At 38.4% G+C, this 15,615-nt stretch overlaps 1 protein-coding gene across 16 annotated transcripts in view; it reads left to right on the top strand.

The window, feature by feature from the left end:
- Window positions 1–15,615, top strand: part of Mllt10 (MLLT10 histone lysine methyltransferase DOT1L cofactor) — a 134,759-nt gene that overhangs the window by 16,308 nt on the left and 102,836 nt on the right. The window lies entirely within an intron of this gene.

The following is a 15,615-nucleotide window of genomic DNA, read 5'->3' as shown; positions in this document are numbered from 1 at the left end:
TGGAGTTAAGAGGAGTCTCATGGACTTTTCCTGCGTAGGCTGGCTTCAACCATAATCCTCAGATCTCAGTCTCTTGAAGTAGCGCCTGACTTTGTATCTTCTTGACAAATTAAACCCTTAATCTTTCTGACAAGATTCTATTATATATTAATATTACTGTTTCTACTATGTTTGGATTTTACAGTAATACAGCCTTTTTCTTTGTATTAGGATTCTTCATCTGGCTTGAGTCTTTCTATTGGTTGATAGTTACTAAAAGGATACTTTGCTGCTGGGTGCTGGTGGCTCACACCTGTAATCCCAGCTATTCAGGAGGCTGAGATCAGGGTCGAGGTTCAGAGCCAGCCTGGGCAACAAAGTCCAAGAGACTCTTATCTCCAATTAATCATCAGAAAATGGGAAGTGGTGCTGTGGCTCAAGTGGTAGAGTGCTAGACTTGAGCTGAAGAGCTCAGGGACAGCGTCCAAGGCCCATATTTCAAGCCCCATGACTGACACCCCCCCTCCCAACAAAAAGATAGTTTGCTGTGTATATTTATAATTTTAGCTGAATGGAAAAACCATTGACTTTTCTCTGATTTCACCCCCCCCCCATGTTATCTTTTCCCATATGGCTCTAATTAAAAATATGCTTGGAGCCTGGTTCTGGTGGCTCACACCTGTAATCCTAGCTACTCAAGAGGCTAAGATCTGAGGATCATGTTTCAAAGCTAGCCCAGGCAGGAAAGTCTGTGAGACTATCCAATTAACCACCTGAAAAATTGGAAGTGGAGCTGTGGCTTAAGTGATAGAGTACTAACCTTGAGCAAAAAAGCTCAAGGACATCACTGTTGCATGTATGTGTGTATGTATGTATTTGGTATATATTTAGAGCCAGTCTCTTGCAGCTCATGCCTATAATACTAGCTACCTAGGAGGCTGAGTTCTGAGGGTCACAGTTTGAAGCCAACTTGGTCAGGAAAGTCCACGAGACTCTTTATCTCCAATTAGCCACCAGAAAACCACAAGTAGAGAGGTAGAGCTATGGCTCAAGTGGTGAAGCACCAGCCTTGAGTAAGAAAGCCAAGGGACAGTGCCCAGGCCCTGAGTTCAAGCCCTAGTACCAGCACTAGTTTTTTTCCTTTAAAAAATTTATTCCCCTACTGGGACTTGAACTCAGGAGGAACTCTCACTCTCACTTGGTTTATTTCACTCATAGGTAGTAGATGCTCCATCACTTGAGCCATGCCTCCATTTCTGCTGCTTTTTTGGTTAACTTATTGGAGATAAGAGTCTCACAGATTTGTCTGCGCAAGCTGGCTTCACTTTTATATCTGTCTTCTATGTACATAGGATTACAGGCATCTGATGCCCAGTCACTTTTTATAAGTGAGTTAGCACCTATCAATTTTTTTTTTTTTTTTTTTTTGCCAGTCCTGAGGCTTGAAGTCAGGGCCTGGGCACTGTCCTTGAGCTTTATTTGCTCAAGTATACCACTCTACCACTTGAGCCACAGCACCACTTTCAGCTTTTTCTATTTATGTGGTACTGAGGAATTGAACCTAGAGCTTCATCATGCTAGACAAGTACTCTACCACTAACCCATATTTCTAGCCCCTAATTGTATTTTGTATGTATGTATGTGTGAGTGTGTGTGTATGTGTGTGTAAATCTCATAGTGTGATTTTCATAAAAGGCCTTGTAATTTTTATCTCCAGCAATAACATTTTTTAAAAGTTTTGGATGTTTTTACTTAATTTGTTTCCTCTAGGTTTCCCCTTGTCCCCCATTGGAAGTGGTGTTTGGACCCAGTGCCTTGTCCTTGTTGCCACCTGAACCACTCTGCCAGTCCTAGTTTTTTGGTCATCTGAAATTGTCTAATAATACTGTTATTTCAGGCATGAAATATATCTTATAAACATTGTAAGTTTCAATTGATTTTTAGTCACTGCCATTTTTGCCTTGTTCTCTATGACTGTGTATAGAATTCTTTGTGGACTTTTATTTTTATAGGTTATGCTGTTGGGAAGAGTTTTTTCTTTTGTGTGTTGATGGTGTGTGTGTGTGTTGATGGTGTGTGTGTGTGTGTGTGTGTGTGTGTGTGTGTGTGTGTGTCCTGAAGCTTGAATTTAGGGCCTGGGCTTTGTTCCTTCTTTTTGCTCGAGGCTAGTCGTCTACCACTTCAGCCACGGTTCCACTCTGGCTTTTTTATGGAAGTTTAGTGGAGATAAAATGTACAGACTTTCTTGCCCTGACTGGCTTCAATCCTCAGATCTGAGGATCTGGCAATCCTCAGATCTCAGCGTCCTGAGTAGCTAGGATTACAGGCATGAGCTACCAACACCTGGCTTTTCTTAGTCCTTTGATAAATATGAATTACTAAGTTTTATATTATGGCTTTGGAAGTAGGTACTGTTCACCTTGTGTATGTTAGGACATTGTTACTTCTAATTCTTTTGGTTGGTCTCCTTGGTCTTGGTAGGTTCTTCACATTCAAGTGATGATTTGTGACTCAATTAAAAACTGTAGGGTGAATCTTTGTAGATATCTTCATTTTTCTCTCTCTCTCTCCAGCTGTCTACTCATTGCTGGTCTCCCTTGTGAGCTCTAGCCACCTTGGCTTCCTTGGACTCCCAGCTCCGTTTTCCTCAACTTGGGGAGACCACAGGCTCTGCCTGGGTTCTTCTTCCCTGTTCCTTGGCCTGGAAACTCTCAAGGCAGTAAGCTGGGCAACTATGTGACTTGTGTCATTTGTTTCTTGTCTTTGAGGGATCATTGTCTTATGTTACTTGTCCAGTATCTTAGTGCTGTGATTTCATTCATTTTCTCAGGTTTTTTTTTTATTTCATGCAAGAAGGCTAAGTATGGTTCTCTTTATTCACTCCATCTTGACTAGAAGTGGTATCATTGTGGTAACTTGCATTTTCATAGTAACTAGTGATAGTGAGCATGTTTTAGTTTGTGTTTTGGTGACCATTTGTGAATTCTCTTTTGAAGGGTTCATTCAGACCTTTACCTTCTTTTTTTATTTCTTTGATGGTTTTAAGTTGTAGGTTTTACATGTTATCAATACTGGCCTTTTCATAGACAAATGTTTTTTTGTAAATACTTCCCCTAAATCTGTAAAATTTTATTTTTTTTAACTGTGCCCTTTGATAAGCAGAAATATTTTAATCTGAAGAAGTCTAATTTAATCAGTGTTTTCTTTTATAGTTGTTGCTTACTGTGAGCTAAGACACTTTTGCCTAACTCTGAAGTCATGAAGGTAATTTCCTTTATTTCCTCTACTTTTTTCTTTTTTTCTTTTTTTTGTTAATCTCTATTTAGGCCTGATGTATGTCAGTTTTTTTCTTTTTTTTGTAGGATTCATTTCTGTATGGTTTTGTACCAGCTGTTCGGAAGTCTCTTGCCTCACTTAGATTGCTGTGATGGAATACATGGGCTGCATAATGGTCTCTCAGTAATCTTTATTTGGTTCCATTGTTCTGCTTAGCCTTACATCATTATGACACTTTAAATTATTGTTACTTTATAATAAATCTTGATGTCAAAATTGTAAGTTCTACAACCTTTTTTTCTTTTTCAAGATTATATATTGTCTTTCACATTTTCATGTAAATGTTAGCTTCTTCCATGGTCAGTGGGATTATAATCAAAATTGCCTTGAATATATAGATCGATTTGAGAAAAATTGATTTAATGATGTTGAATATTTCTACTCATTACCATAGTATATCTATTTATCTAGGTCTTTTTTTCTTTTATCATGAGTAGTATTTTGTAGTTTTCTTTGATCTTGATGTATCTTAATTTATTAAATTTTGTTATTTATATTTTTATTTTTTGTTGTTGTGGGGCTTGAACTCGGCCTGGGCTCTGTCCCTGAGCTCTTCTGTTCAAGGATAGCTCTCTACCACTTTGAACCATGGTGCCACTTCTAGTTTCCTGATGGTTAATTGTAGATAAGAGTCTCATGGACTTTCTTGTGTGGTCTAGCTTTGAACCATGATCCTCAGATCTTAGCCACTTAAGTAGCTAGGATTATAGTTGTGAGCCACCAGTGCCCAGTGTATGAATCTAGTTTTTTTCCAGATAAGGTCATGTTTGTTTTTTTTTCCCCATGGCCAGTCTCAGGCTGCAACCATAACCATGGACTTGAGTAGCTAGGATAATAGATATATACTAGGTCTGGCTTATTGATTGAGTTGATAATCTTGGTAACTTTGCTCGGATTAGCCTCAAACTTTGATCCTCCTGACATCTGTCTCCTGAGTAGTTGGGATTATAGATATGAGCCACTGTGTCTTGCTTTCTTCTTTCTCTTTGAACTCTGTGTTTCATGCTTGCTATATAAGTGATGTAATTCAGACCAAGCCTCCATATCTTAAAAAAATTACCATTATTATTATTATTATTAGTGCTGGTACTGGGGCAGGGCCTGGGTGCTGTTGCTGAGCATTTTTGCTCAAGGCTAGTGCTCTATCACTTGAGCACTTCCTGCTTTTTTGGTGGTCAATTGGAGATGAGAGTCTCATGGAGTTTCTTCCCTAAGCTGACTTTGAACCATGATACTCGGATCTCAACCTCTTGAGTAACTAAGATTACAGGCCTGAGCCTCTTGTGCCAGTTTAAAAGATATTTTAAAGTATGTTGTTTTCTGAGTATGTATGTATGTATGTACATACGTACGTATTTTGAGACAGGCCAGCCTTAAATTGCAGATCCTCCTGCATCTACCTCTTCAGTGTTTCAGTTACTGCCGTGCCTTGCTGCTACCATACCTGACTCTATTTTAAACATGTACTTAACCAATTTTCTCTTTCCTTGTTATGGGGGTTGCTCTTGCTAGTTAGGTACACTACCATTGAGACATGCCTGGGTAGATTACCATTGAGACATGCTTCTACCCTTATTTATTTATTGTTTTGAGGAATGGTCTTGCTATGTAACTCAGGCTCACCTAGGATTGATTCACTGTGAGCTCAGACTCAAATGGTTCTCTTGCTTCAGGCTCCAGTGTACTTGGATTATAGGCATGTACCACTCACTATGCGTGGCTAAAAATTCCATTTTTAATTTTTTGTATATAGAAATAGATTTTATTTTTATTTTTTTTTTTTTGTATTTTGACCTGTGTCTTAAAACATAACTTAAACAACATTAATTCTTAACTTTTTTTTTTTGGTAGGCCACTTTTTTTTTGTAGTTTAACTCACCCTGGTAAGTGATCATGCCTTACTTATATCACAGTTTGGGGATGGGAATTTTGCTCAGTGGTAGAGCACTTGAGTCACTCCAAGTCCTGGGTTCTATTCTCAGCAGAGGCAGCAGTACTACCACCCCCACCCCACTACCGCATTAGCACCCACTGTTTTATCTCTTTGTCTCTGATTGCATTTCTGTTACTTTTTTTCCCCTTATGGAATGGGGTTAATTTCATTTATATTTTTGTAGGCTAAGTTAATCTTTATTAATTGCTTTAAAAGGTTTTTATCATTATTTAAGAATAGTAACACTGTTGGGCACTGGGCACCAGTGGTTTGTATCTGTTAATCCTAGGTACTCTGGAGGCTGTGAACTGAGGATCATGGTTTGAAGCCAGTTTGGGCAGGCAAATCCAAGAGACTAATTTGCCAGCAAAAAGCTGAAAGGCTAAGGAAGAATGCAAGACCCTGAGTTCAAGCCCCAGTACCAGCCAAAACACAGTAAAACCATCTAGACAAAAAAGGATACCAACAGATCGGGATCCACCTGCCTCTGAAAAGATAGTTGGTTATATTCACAGTTCACAAGAAGGGAGGGGATGTTTCAGGTCCCAAAGAGTTCACATACTGTATTAGTGGGATGGGTCAGGAATGTAAGGGAGTGAAAAGAGATGAGAGACGAAGGAATGGGAGAGGAAAGGTAAGGATCATGTTTGAAGCCGGCCTGAGTAGGAAAGTCCATGAGCTTCTTATCTCCAATTAACCACCAGAAAAATGGAAGCAGTGCTGTGGCTCAAGTGGTAGAGTGCTAGCCTTGAGCAAAAGAGCTCTGGGACAGTGCCTAGGCCCTGAGTTCAAGTCCCACAACCAAGGAAAAGAAACACAACCCATTGTGTTTTGTTTTGTGGACCAATGTGGTCTTTCTTGGTGAATGCATATTCACCTGAGAAGAATATATGTTACAACATTGTTTAGGTTATCTATTTCTTAAAAATTTTAAAAACTATTATTATAAAGGTGATATACAAAGGGGTTACAGTTACATAAGTCTGTTAAAGAATACATTTCTTTTTGGACAATGTCATCTCCTTCCCTCACTGTCTCAGATTATCAATTTCTTCATTGTTTTGTTTTCTTGGTTTTTAGTTTTGTCACTTAAAGATGGAGATGTTAAAATATCTTACTCTGCTTGTGGAATTGTCTAGTTAATCCTCCTGATAATTTTTGTTTCGTGCATTTTGAAGCCTTGTTATCAGTATATATATATATATATGTATATATGCTTGTATGATTAGTTTTATTACGTTGCTTTGATGAGTTGACAGTGATTTATCGTGAAATAGCCCTTTTTATTTTACTATATAACTACTCACCACTCTCTTAATTTTATTCATTTACTTTTGATCTATTTAATGTCTTTAAAAAGTGTGTTTCTTGTAGACACAGAATTTGGTTTTACTCTCATATTTGTGGTATACGTTCTTATTAGTTTCTTAACATTTGAAGTAATTATATCATTTGGGTTGAGTTCACTTTTATAAATTTTGTGCTTCATCTTTTTTTCTAAGCCTTTTATGTTTTATTTTAGACTTAGCTTTAAATTACCTTTAAATAATTTCCTTTTTGGAATTAATTTTAGAATTACTGTTTTAGGATTACTTCAATGACATGCAACTCACATATGGTACAGTCCAATCATTTGAGTTGTATGATTCTGTTGTTTTATTTATTTATTTAATTTTGCCAGTCCTGGGCCTTGAACTCAGTGCCTGAGCACTGTCCCTGGCTTCTTTTTTTGCTCAAGGCTAGCACTCTGCCACTTGCCACAGTGCCACTTCTGCTTTTTCTATATATGTGGTGCTGGGGAATTGAACCCAGGGCTTCATGTATACAAGGCAAGCACTCTTGGCACTAGAACATATTCCCAGCCCCTGATTCTGTTGTTTTAATTAAAAAAAAAAATCACCATCACCACAATTAATTTTAGAATGTTTTCACCACTTCCCAAAGAATCTTTAGCTTAAAACAAATGAACAAACAAAAAACAATCTTCATTAACCTCTCCCCACTATTTTATTCCTCCAGCCTTTGGCAGATACTGATGGGGGGCGGTGCTGGTGTCCTGGGGCCCAGAGTTGTCTTTCTTGCTCAAAGCTAGCACTTTACCACTTAAGCCATAGCTCCACTTTCGGCTCTTTTGGTAGTTAATTGTAGATAAGAGTCTCATGGGTTTTCCTGCCCTAGCTGGCTTTGAACAGAGATCTTCAAATCTCAGTCTCCTTAGTAGCTAGGATTACAGGTGTCACCACTGATCTGCTTTTTTTATTTTTATTTTTATTTTTACCAGTCCTGGGCTTGGACTCAGGGCCTGAGCACTGTCCCTGGGCTTCTTTTTGCTCAAGGCTAGCACTCTACCTCTTGAGCCACAGTGCCACTTCTGGCCGTTTTCTGTATATGTGGTGCTGGGGAATTGAACCCAGGGCTTCATGTGTAGGAGGCAAGCATTCTTGCCACTAGGCCATATCCCCAGCCCTGATCTGCTTTTTGTCTATAAATTTGTCTCTTCTACATGTTTCATATAAGTGGAATTAAGTGATTTGCAGTATTTTGTGAAGGAGATGAGGAAGAAGAGTGGGGGGAAATTTAAAACAACCCAAACCTCCTATGTACCAATTATGTATTTTCTTTAGAGAAATATATTTTCATATCTTCTACCTATTTTTATTTTCCCTTGGTGGTACTGGAGTTTGAACTCAGGACCTTGTGCTTGTTAGGCAAGTTCTCTTGAGCCATGGCACCCTGCCTCCCTCCCCTTTTTTTTCTGTGTTTATTTTGTGATAGGGTTTGGTAGTTTTGCTCATGTGAGCCTGGATTGTGCTTACTTCTCTTCACTCATGAAACTCTATGCCTACTTTTTTGTTGGTTGAAATGAGGTTTTGTGAAATGAGTTTTTTTTGCTCAACTGGTCTACAATCTCTTTTCCCAATCCCGTGTCTTGAGTAATTAGGATTGCAGGTATAAGCTACAGTACTTTACCTGATATTTATTTATTTGGACAGTATTGGGCTTAACTTTAGGGCCCCCACTCTTGTTTTATTGGGCTTGTTTGCTTGGCTGGTGGTTTAGCACTTGAGCCATGCCTTTTCAAATGCCACTATTGATTTGAAGACAAGATCTCTAGCTCTTATTGTACTTTTTCTACCCACAGCTGGTACTCTACCACTTGGGCCTTATATCCAGTCCAGTTTTTTTCCTGGTTAATTGGAGATAGAGTTTTCTGGATTTTTCTGCCTAAGCTGGCTTTGAACTGCATTCGTAGGTCTCAGCCTCCTGAGTAGCTAGAAATGCAGGCGTGAGCTACCAGCACCCAGTTTTTAGTTGGGTTGCATATCTTTCAGCTATGAGTGAAGAACATTTTTATCTATTTTAGATACAAGTTCTGAGTACATATCTGGTGACATGATTGTAAGTTTTCCATTCTGGAGATTGTCTTACTTTCAAGATGTTACTACTGGTAGCATAAAAGAACTTTGGTAAATTCCAATATATCTATCTTTCATTGTCTTTATTCTTGATGATGTGACTAGATGTGAGTTTTTACTCCTTTTTTTTTACCCCAAGAATTTTGCAGTTTTAGCTCATGTTTAGATCAGTGATTCATTTTGAGTTTATTTTTATGTACTCTGTTAGGAAGGGGGATCCAAGCTAATTTTTTTGCACACAGCTCTAACAATTTTGGTTTTGTTTTTTAGTCTTTGTATAGTATACCACTTAATGTTAATACTTTATCACTATAAAGTGTACAAATCATGTTACTGAAGTCTATCACTTTTACCCTTTGTCAATTAGATTATTGTGAGATATGTTAGATCTATATGGATTATAGAAGCTGGAAGAAAATACTGTTGTTTCCTGTTTTCAATAATTGTATAATTCTAAGAAAGTTATATTGTTACCCAGATATTGACCATGTGTTGCTCTTTTTCTTTCCTGAAACTTTCTAGTATTATTTCCCTTTTGTAATGTCATTCTGCTGTGAATTCTGTCTGCTTTCTTAGTATCTGAAAAGCTTAAGTAATCTTACCTGTTCATCATCCTCTGTTGACAGTACTTTTTCAGCACTTTAAAGATATTTTCTTTTGTTTTTCATCCTTTACATAATTGGCCATGTTTTCAGCCATTGTGCTCCATTGTATGTTTTATCACTTTCATTTGGCTTTTAGATTCCTACCTTTGTTCTTGCTTTGCTGCAAGCATTTTTGTAAAAAAAAAAAATCTAACTGCTGGTACTAGGTACTGTGTACTTGTCCCTTAGTTTTGTAAAAAAGTTCAAGGCTTGAACTTTACCACTTGAGCCACAGCTCCACTTCCAGCTCTTTGGTGTTTAATTGGACAACAGAGTCTAAAGAGACTTTGATGGCCAAGACTGGCCTTGAACCAATAGATCTTATTTCCAATTGAATCATCAGATCTCAGCCACCTCAGTAGCTAGGATTACAGGCATGAACCACTGGGCCTGGCAGCAGGCGGTTTAAGGTAACAGCTCTAGGAAGTTTGCTCAGTTTTTTGATTTGTATTTTCCACCCATATTTTATTTTAATTAATTCTTTTTTTTTTTTTTAAACCAGTTCTGGGGCTTGAACTCAGGGCCTGGGAGCTGTAGCTATGTAGGCTGGCCTAAATGAAGCTCACTCTCCTGCCTCTGGCTCCCAAGTGCTTGGGTTGCTGAGCTTCCTGAATTTGTAAATTTGTATTAATTTCAAATTGAAAAATTTGGCCGTATTCTAAATTTTTTTCCTGGCTTAATACTCCTCTCTTTTCTCTTTGACTCTCTTATTTTCCAGGCCTTTATTTGTGCATATTTGACTCTCTGGTAAGAGTTGCCCACACCTTTTTCACCAGTTGAGGGTGGTAGCGCTGGTGGATTTTTTTCTTTCAAATTAGATACTATATTTATTGAGCTGCAAGTTCACTGACTTTTTTTTGTGTGTCAGCTTTGTTCTTTTTTGTCCAATAAAACTTTCACTTCACATATTGCTTTATTCAGTTCTTGAACTGTTTTTTCCCTTCTTTTTCTCCTTTCTCTCTTCCTTCTCTTCCCTCTCCTTTTTTCTCTGGAGAGCAAACCTCAAGGACTCATAAAAGTACAGGGTGTTTTGTTATTGAGCTGTATCCTCAGCTCACCATATTTTTCTTTACTATAGTTTTTGTTTTCTTCATTGAGATTTCTTATTTCATTTATTGTAGGTACATCTTTATTGTTAGGTTCCATAGATTTTAGTTATTATATCTGTTTAAAAACCCTTATCTGCTAAATTCAATGGGGTTGACATTTATCATCGTTTGAGAATGCTGACACCTTTGGCTATAAGTAGGTCAGTTAACTTGGATCATCTCCTAATATCCCTTTGAATAAAGTATTTTAATTAGGTACTTGATTAGGTTGGATTCACACTACCTTTTGTATAGTTTGAATACCTGCTTAAATCTTACTTGCTTTCTTTTGTTTTTCATGGTACTAGCTTGCCCTGTGTTTGGTCCAAAAAAGGTCAGAAGATTTAGATGGATTGTATGCATAAAGGTGTGGAGCTTGGGGCAGGGAATATGGCCTAGTGGTAGGGTGCCTGCTTTGTATACATGAAGACCTGGGTTCAATTCCTCAGCATCAATATATATAGAAAAAGCCAGAAGTGGCACTGTGGCTCAAGTGGTAGAGTGTTAGCTTTGAGCAAAAAGAAGCCAGGGACAGTGCTTAGAGTTCAAGCTCCCTCCCCCCCCCCAAAAAAAAAAAAAAAGATGTGTAGCCTTTTCTTTATTCTTTACTTTTTGGGATTCAAATCTTACTTTATAGTTATAGTAAGGTTAATCCAAACTTTTTCTACTGGTTCTTAGATAATAGGACTCCAAGAGTCACTATGACTGACTGGCATGTCATCAGGCTAAAAGTTCTAAAAACTTTTGGACTCTTAAGCTGATCCTTTCAGGTTTTTACTTCATGTCACCCCTCTGTTGTATTCAGGTAGCTGCTATTTGCATTTTGTCCAGAATTTATAGTTACTATCTATGTTAAGGGGTTATCTTACAAGCTTATCATTTTAAAAGTGGTAGTTTATTTTATCATGGATGTAGGAATGTTTAGTATGTTTCAGTCTATTGCCATTAATCTCTGTTGACCTAAATAATTTCACCTCTTTCCTGTTGGCTGAAGATTAATTAGCTTGTATGTCTTTTTTTTTGCTGGTTTTAGGGCTTAACTCAGGGCCTGAATCCTGAGGTTTTTTTGTGCTCAAGACTGCTCTACCAGTTGAGCCGCAGCGCCACTTTTGGCCTTGTCTGAGTATTGTTCTAGAAAAGAGTCTCACTGACTTTCTTGCCTGGCCTGGCTTTGAACTGTGATCCTCAGATCTCAGCCTCCTCAGTAGTTAGATTACAGGCACCTAGCTCATAAATCCTTTTAATGTGATTCTGATAGTTTGATAGCTTGCTTGCCAGTTGATAGAACAAGGTATTGGGCTTACCTGGTTGGCCTTGGAATCCCTTGTCAAGACTACAATTTTTTTTTTAAATTTGTTTGTTTATTAATTGAACACATTTTTTTTGACAAGGCGTTGTGCAAAAAGGGTACAGTTACATAGTAGGGCAGTGTGTACATTTCTTGTGATATCTTACGTCCTGTTTTTCTATCTCTTCTCTAGGTCAGGGTAGACATATATACAATATACAATGTATCAAGAACATATACAGTAGCCACGTGGCCACGCCCAAGAAAGTTCGCCTAGGGCTTTAAATGTAATGTTGATATTAGAAGACTACAAATTTTGCTTAAAGAAACGGGGTTACAGGTAGAGTTCAGCGGCAGAATATGCATCTAGCATTCACAAGGCCCTGGGTTTGATCATTAGTACCTAAATAAAAGCCTAAACTCTTCTATCTGAATGCTCACACCTGTAATTGAGGCTACTCAGGAGATTAAGACTTGAGAGATCTCTGAAGTCAGACTGGACAGAAAAGTTTTGAGACTCTTTTATCTCCAATTAAGTATTAACAAGCTTGACCGGGAGCATGGCTCAAAAGTCAGTTCACTTTTGAAATAACTGCTTGGAATGCATCAGATCGTGTACAGTAAATCTCAGTCCCCTAAGACTGTTTCATCTGCTGATGCCTGTTGATAAGTCTGGACTTTATAGTTTTCATTGACTGGCTATAAGTTGGAGATGCTCAGAACTCCCTCTTGGTTCCATAATTTGCAGAAGAATTTACAGAACGTAGTGAAACACTTGACTAGCATATGTTGGCTTATTATAAATAAGGGAAATTATGTGATAGGTGAACAGCCAGATGCAGAGGTGAAAATAAAGTCAAGTGCTTGCCTATATTCCCAGAGTCCTACAACTGGAATCAGATGACTCTCCTTTACAGATAGGCAACTCATTTGAATGAAGAAATTTGAGACCATCTTAGATAACATATCTATACCCTTGCTTCCCTCCATCTCAAAAGCATATTAAAAAAAATCATAGTACTAGGTCCAAAAGGGTCCTGTGTGCAGGAGCTTCCGACTTTGTGTAGTGCTCTTCTCCCTCCATTTGGTATGTTCATCAATCCCCGTACTCAGCACACCTTATTTAAACTGTCTTAGTGACTCATGTTTGTATTTTTAGTTACTCACGTGAAAGCCATCCTGAGCAGGAAATTATATCCTCTCATCTCCAGTTAACTACTAAAAATTGGAAGTAGAACTGTGGTTCAGAGGGTAGAGCATTAGCCTTGAGCAGAAAAAGCTAACAGTATTCAGGTCTCCAGTTCAACCCCAGTGCCCAAACAAAACATCCAACTCGATTTCAAGGGGGGAGGGGGAAAGAATGTAAATTAATCAGCTTCCTAATCTGCAGGTTGAGATGGGGCCAAAAATTCCAACTGGGTAATCATTTGGTTGTCTATTGACCCATCCCATTCTGAAGCTGTCTGGGGGCACTTGCTTTAAGTCACCTCATTAGCATAATCCCAGGTGTGATCCAGTTATTTCAGAAATTCCAATAGTCTTTTTTTTTTTTTTTAGCCAGCCCTGGGGCTTGAACTCAAGGCCTGGGCACTGTCCCTGAGCTGTTTTTGCTTTAGGATTCTACCACTTGAGCCACAGTGCCACTTCTGACTTTTTCTGTTTATGTGATAATGGGGACTTGAACCCAAGGCTTCATGCATACTAGGCAAGCACTCTGCCACTAAGCCACATTCCCAGCCCCTCCAAGAGTCTTAAGAGCGCTCTGTCAGGAACTGGGACAAAGGTCAACTATATGTTTTTATTTTGTGATGCACACACTTGAAAACAGGCTGTTAGAGGATGGTTCTGGAGGAGGGGCAAGGGCTAAGAAAGAAAGTGAATGAAGATAAATAGGGCCAGAGTAGTTTGTTTGCATGTATGAAAATAGAACAGGGAAACCTGTTGAAGTACAAGAAGAGAGGGAATAGGGTAAGGTAGAGTGATAGAGTGAGTGATAAAGATACATTGTGTGTATGGGAATATTACAATGAAATCGCCCTTGTACAACAAATGTGTGCTAATAAAAAATTAGAAATTACACGCACTTATAAAATAATCCAAAATTATATCTTATATGTAGCATGAGCAAGATCAGACTTAAACTTTTAATTTACACTTTTATTATTATTTTTTTGGCCAGTCCTGGGCCTTGAACTCAGGGCCTGAGCACTGTCCCTGGCTTCTTTTTGCTCAAGGCTAGCACTCTGCCACTTGAGCCACAGTGCCCTGCTGGCCGTTCTCAATATATGTGGTGCTGAGGAGTCGAATCTAGGGCTTCATGTATACAAGTTGTGCACTCTTGCCACTAGGCCATATTCCCAACCCCTACACTTCTTATTCTACCACATATTTGCAGTTATTATTTTGTTTTTTTTTTCTAATACAGTGGTCACAGTCTGTGTAAACTCCTGGAAATTGACTGGTTTATTACATAGCCAGAGCTTCCTAATGGTCAGTATTTCGGTAAACTGGGTTTAGTAAAGTATGTTTGGAAATTGATGCCAAAAAGATAATAAAATTACAAAGATGGAAAAAAGTAGTTTCATTCTTCCCTAATGGTTTAGAAAAGAAAGAGCTCCTCTAGGAAGATAGCTCAGTGGTAGAGCACTTGCCTAGTATGTGTAACCCCTGGGTTTAATCCTAGCACTGAAGGAAAAAAGAAAGAACACAGAGAACCTTTGTATAGCTTTTACTTGTTACTTGGGTTGGGCATTTCAATTAAGCTTTCTTCCCTTGAAAAATTGTGTTAAATAAATAAATACATAAATATTTGTAGTATAAGTATATATTGTAGTCTGGATTCCCTTTCACAGGATCTACTTGTTTCTCTAGTATAGTCTCTTATTAAAGTAAAAATTAGTGTAGCAATTTTTTTTATATGTGTGTGTGATGGTACTGGAGCTAGAACTTATGTCCTCAGCCCTTTTCTTGGCTGATATTCTACCACTCGATCCACATCTCTAGTCCAGCATTTTTTTTTTTTTTTTGGATAATTAGAGATAGAACCAGAACCATGAATACTTTTCTCTCTGGGTTGACCCTGAACTTTAGTCCTCAGATCTCATTCTTGTGAGAAGGTAGAATTATAGGCACAAGCCACCAACACCTGATTACCAGTGACTTATAACTGACAAATGCAGCTACAACCTGCCTTGTGAAACTACTACATTTGGATTGCTTAACTATAGCATACAGAGTCCCATCCCAGATTCTTCTAACTGTAACTTAGTCTTTTTTCTTGTGCCAGTCCTGGGACTTGGGACTCAGGGCCTGAGCACTGTCCCTGGCTTCTTATTTTGTTCAAGGCCTAGCACTGTACCTCTTGAGCCACAGAGCCACTCTGGCCTTTTCTGTTTATGTGGTGCTGAGGAATTGAACCCAGGGCTTCATGCATACAAGACAAGCACTCTATCGCTAAGCCACATTCCCAGCCCCTTTTTTTCTTCTTTTATATAATTGTTTATTTTATTTTTTGTGCTGGTCTTCAGAGCTTGAACTCAGGCCATGAATAATGTCCTTTAGCTATTGTGCTCTATTACTTGAGCCACAGTTTCTCTTCTGAGGTTTTTTTTTTTTTGGTGGGGGGTGATTGAGCCTAGGCTGGCTTCCAACTGCAATCCTCAGATCTCACCTGTCTTAGTAGCTAGGATTACAGGCATGAGCCACTGGCACTACATCTTTTCCTTTTTAGATAAGGGTTTTTATGTGTTTTCTAGCCTGGTCTCAACCTCTTGGGGCCAGTTAAGCCTCCTGCTTCTACCTCTAAAGTATATGGGTCTGCAGGCACCCACTCAATATTAAGTTTTTTTTTTTTTAATTAATGCAAAACTCGAAAGAATTGTGGCAGGATTTTAACAGTTAAAGTGCACTTTTAAAGAAGTCGCATATCTGA

This window comes from Perognathus longimembris, chromosome 18 (assembly GCF_023159225.1).
Source record: "Perognathus longimembris pacificus isolate PPM17 chromosome 18, ASM2315922v1, whole genome shotgun sequence".
NCBI classification, from domain to species: domain Eukaryota; kingdom Metazoa; phylum Chordata; class Mammalia; order Rodentia; family Heteromyidae; genus Perognathus; species Perognathus longimembris.
Note: the sequence above shows the minus strand (reverse complement) of the source record. Positions and strands in the feature narration are given on the sequence as shown.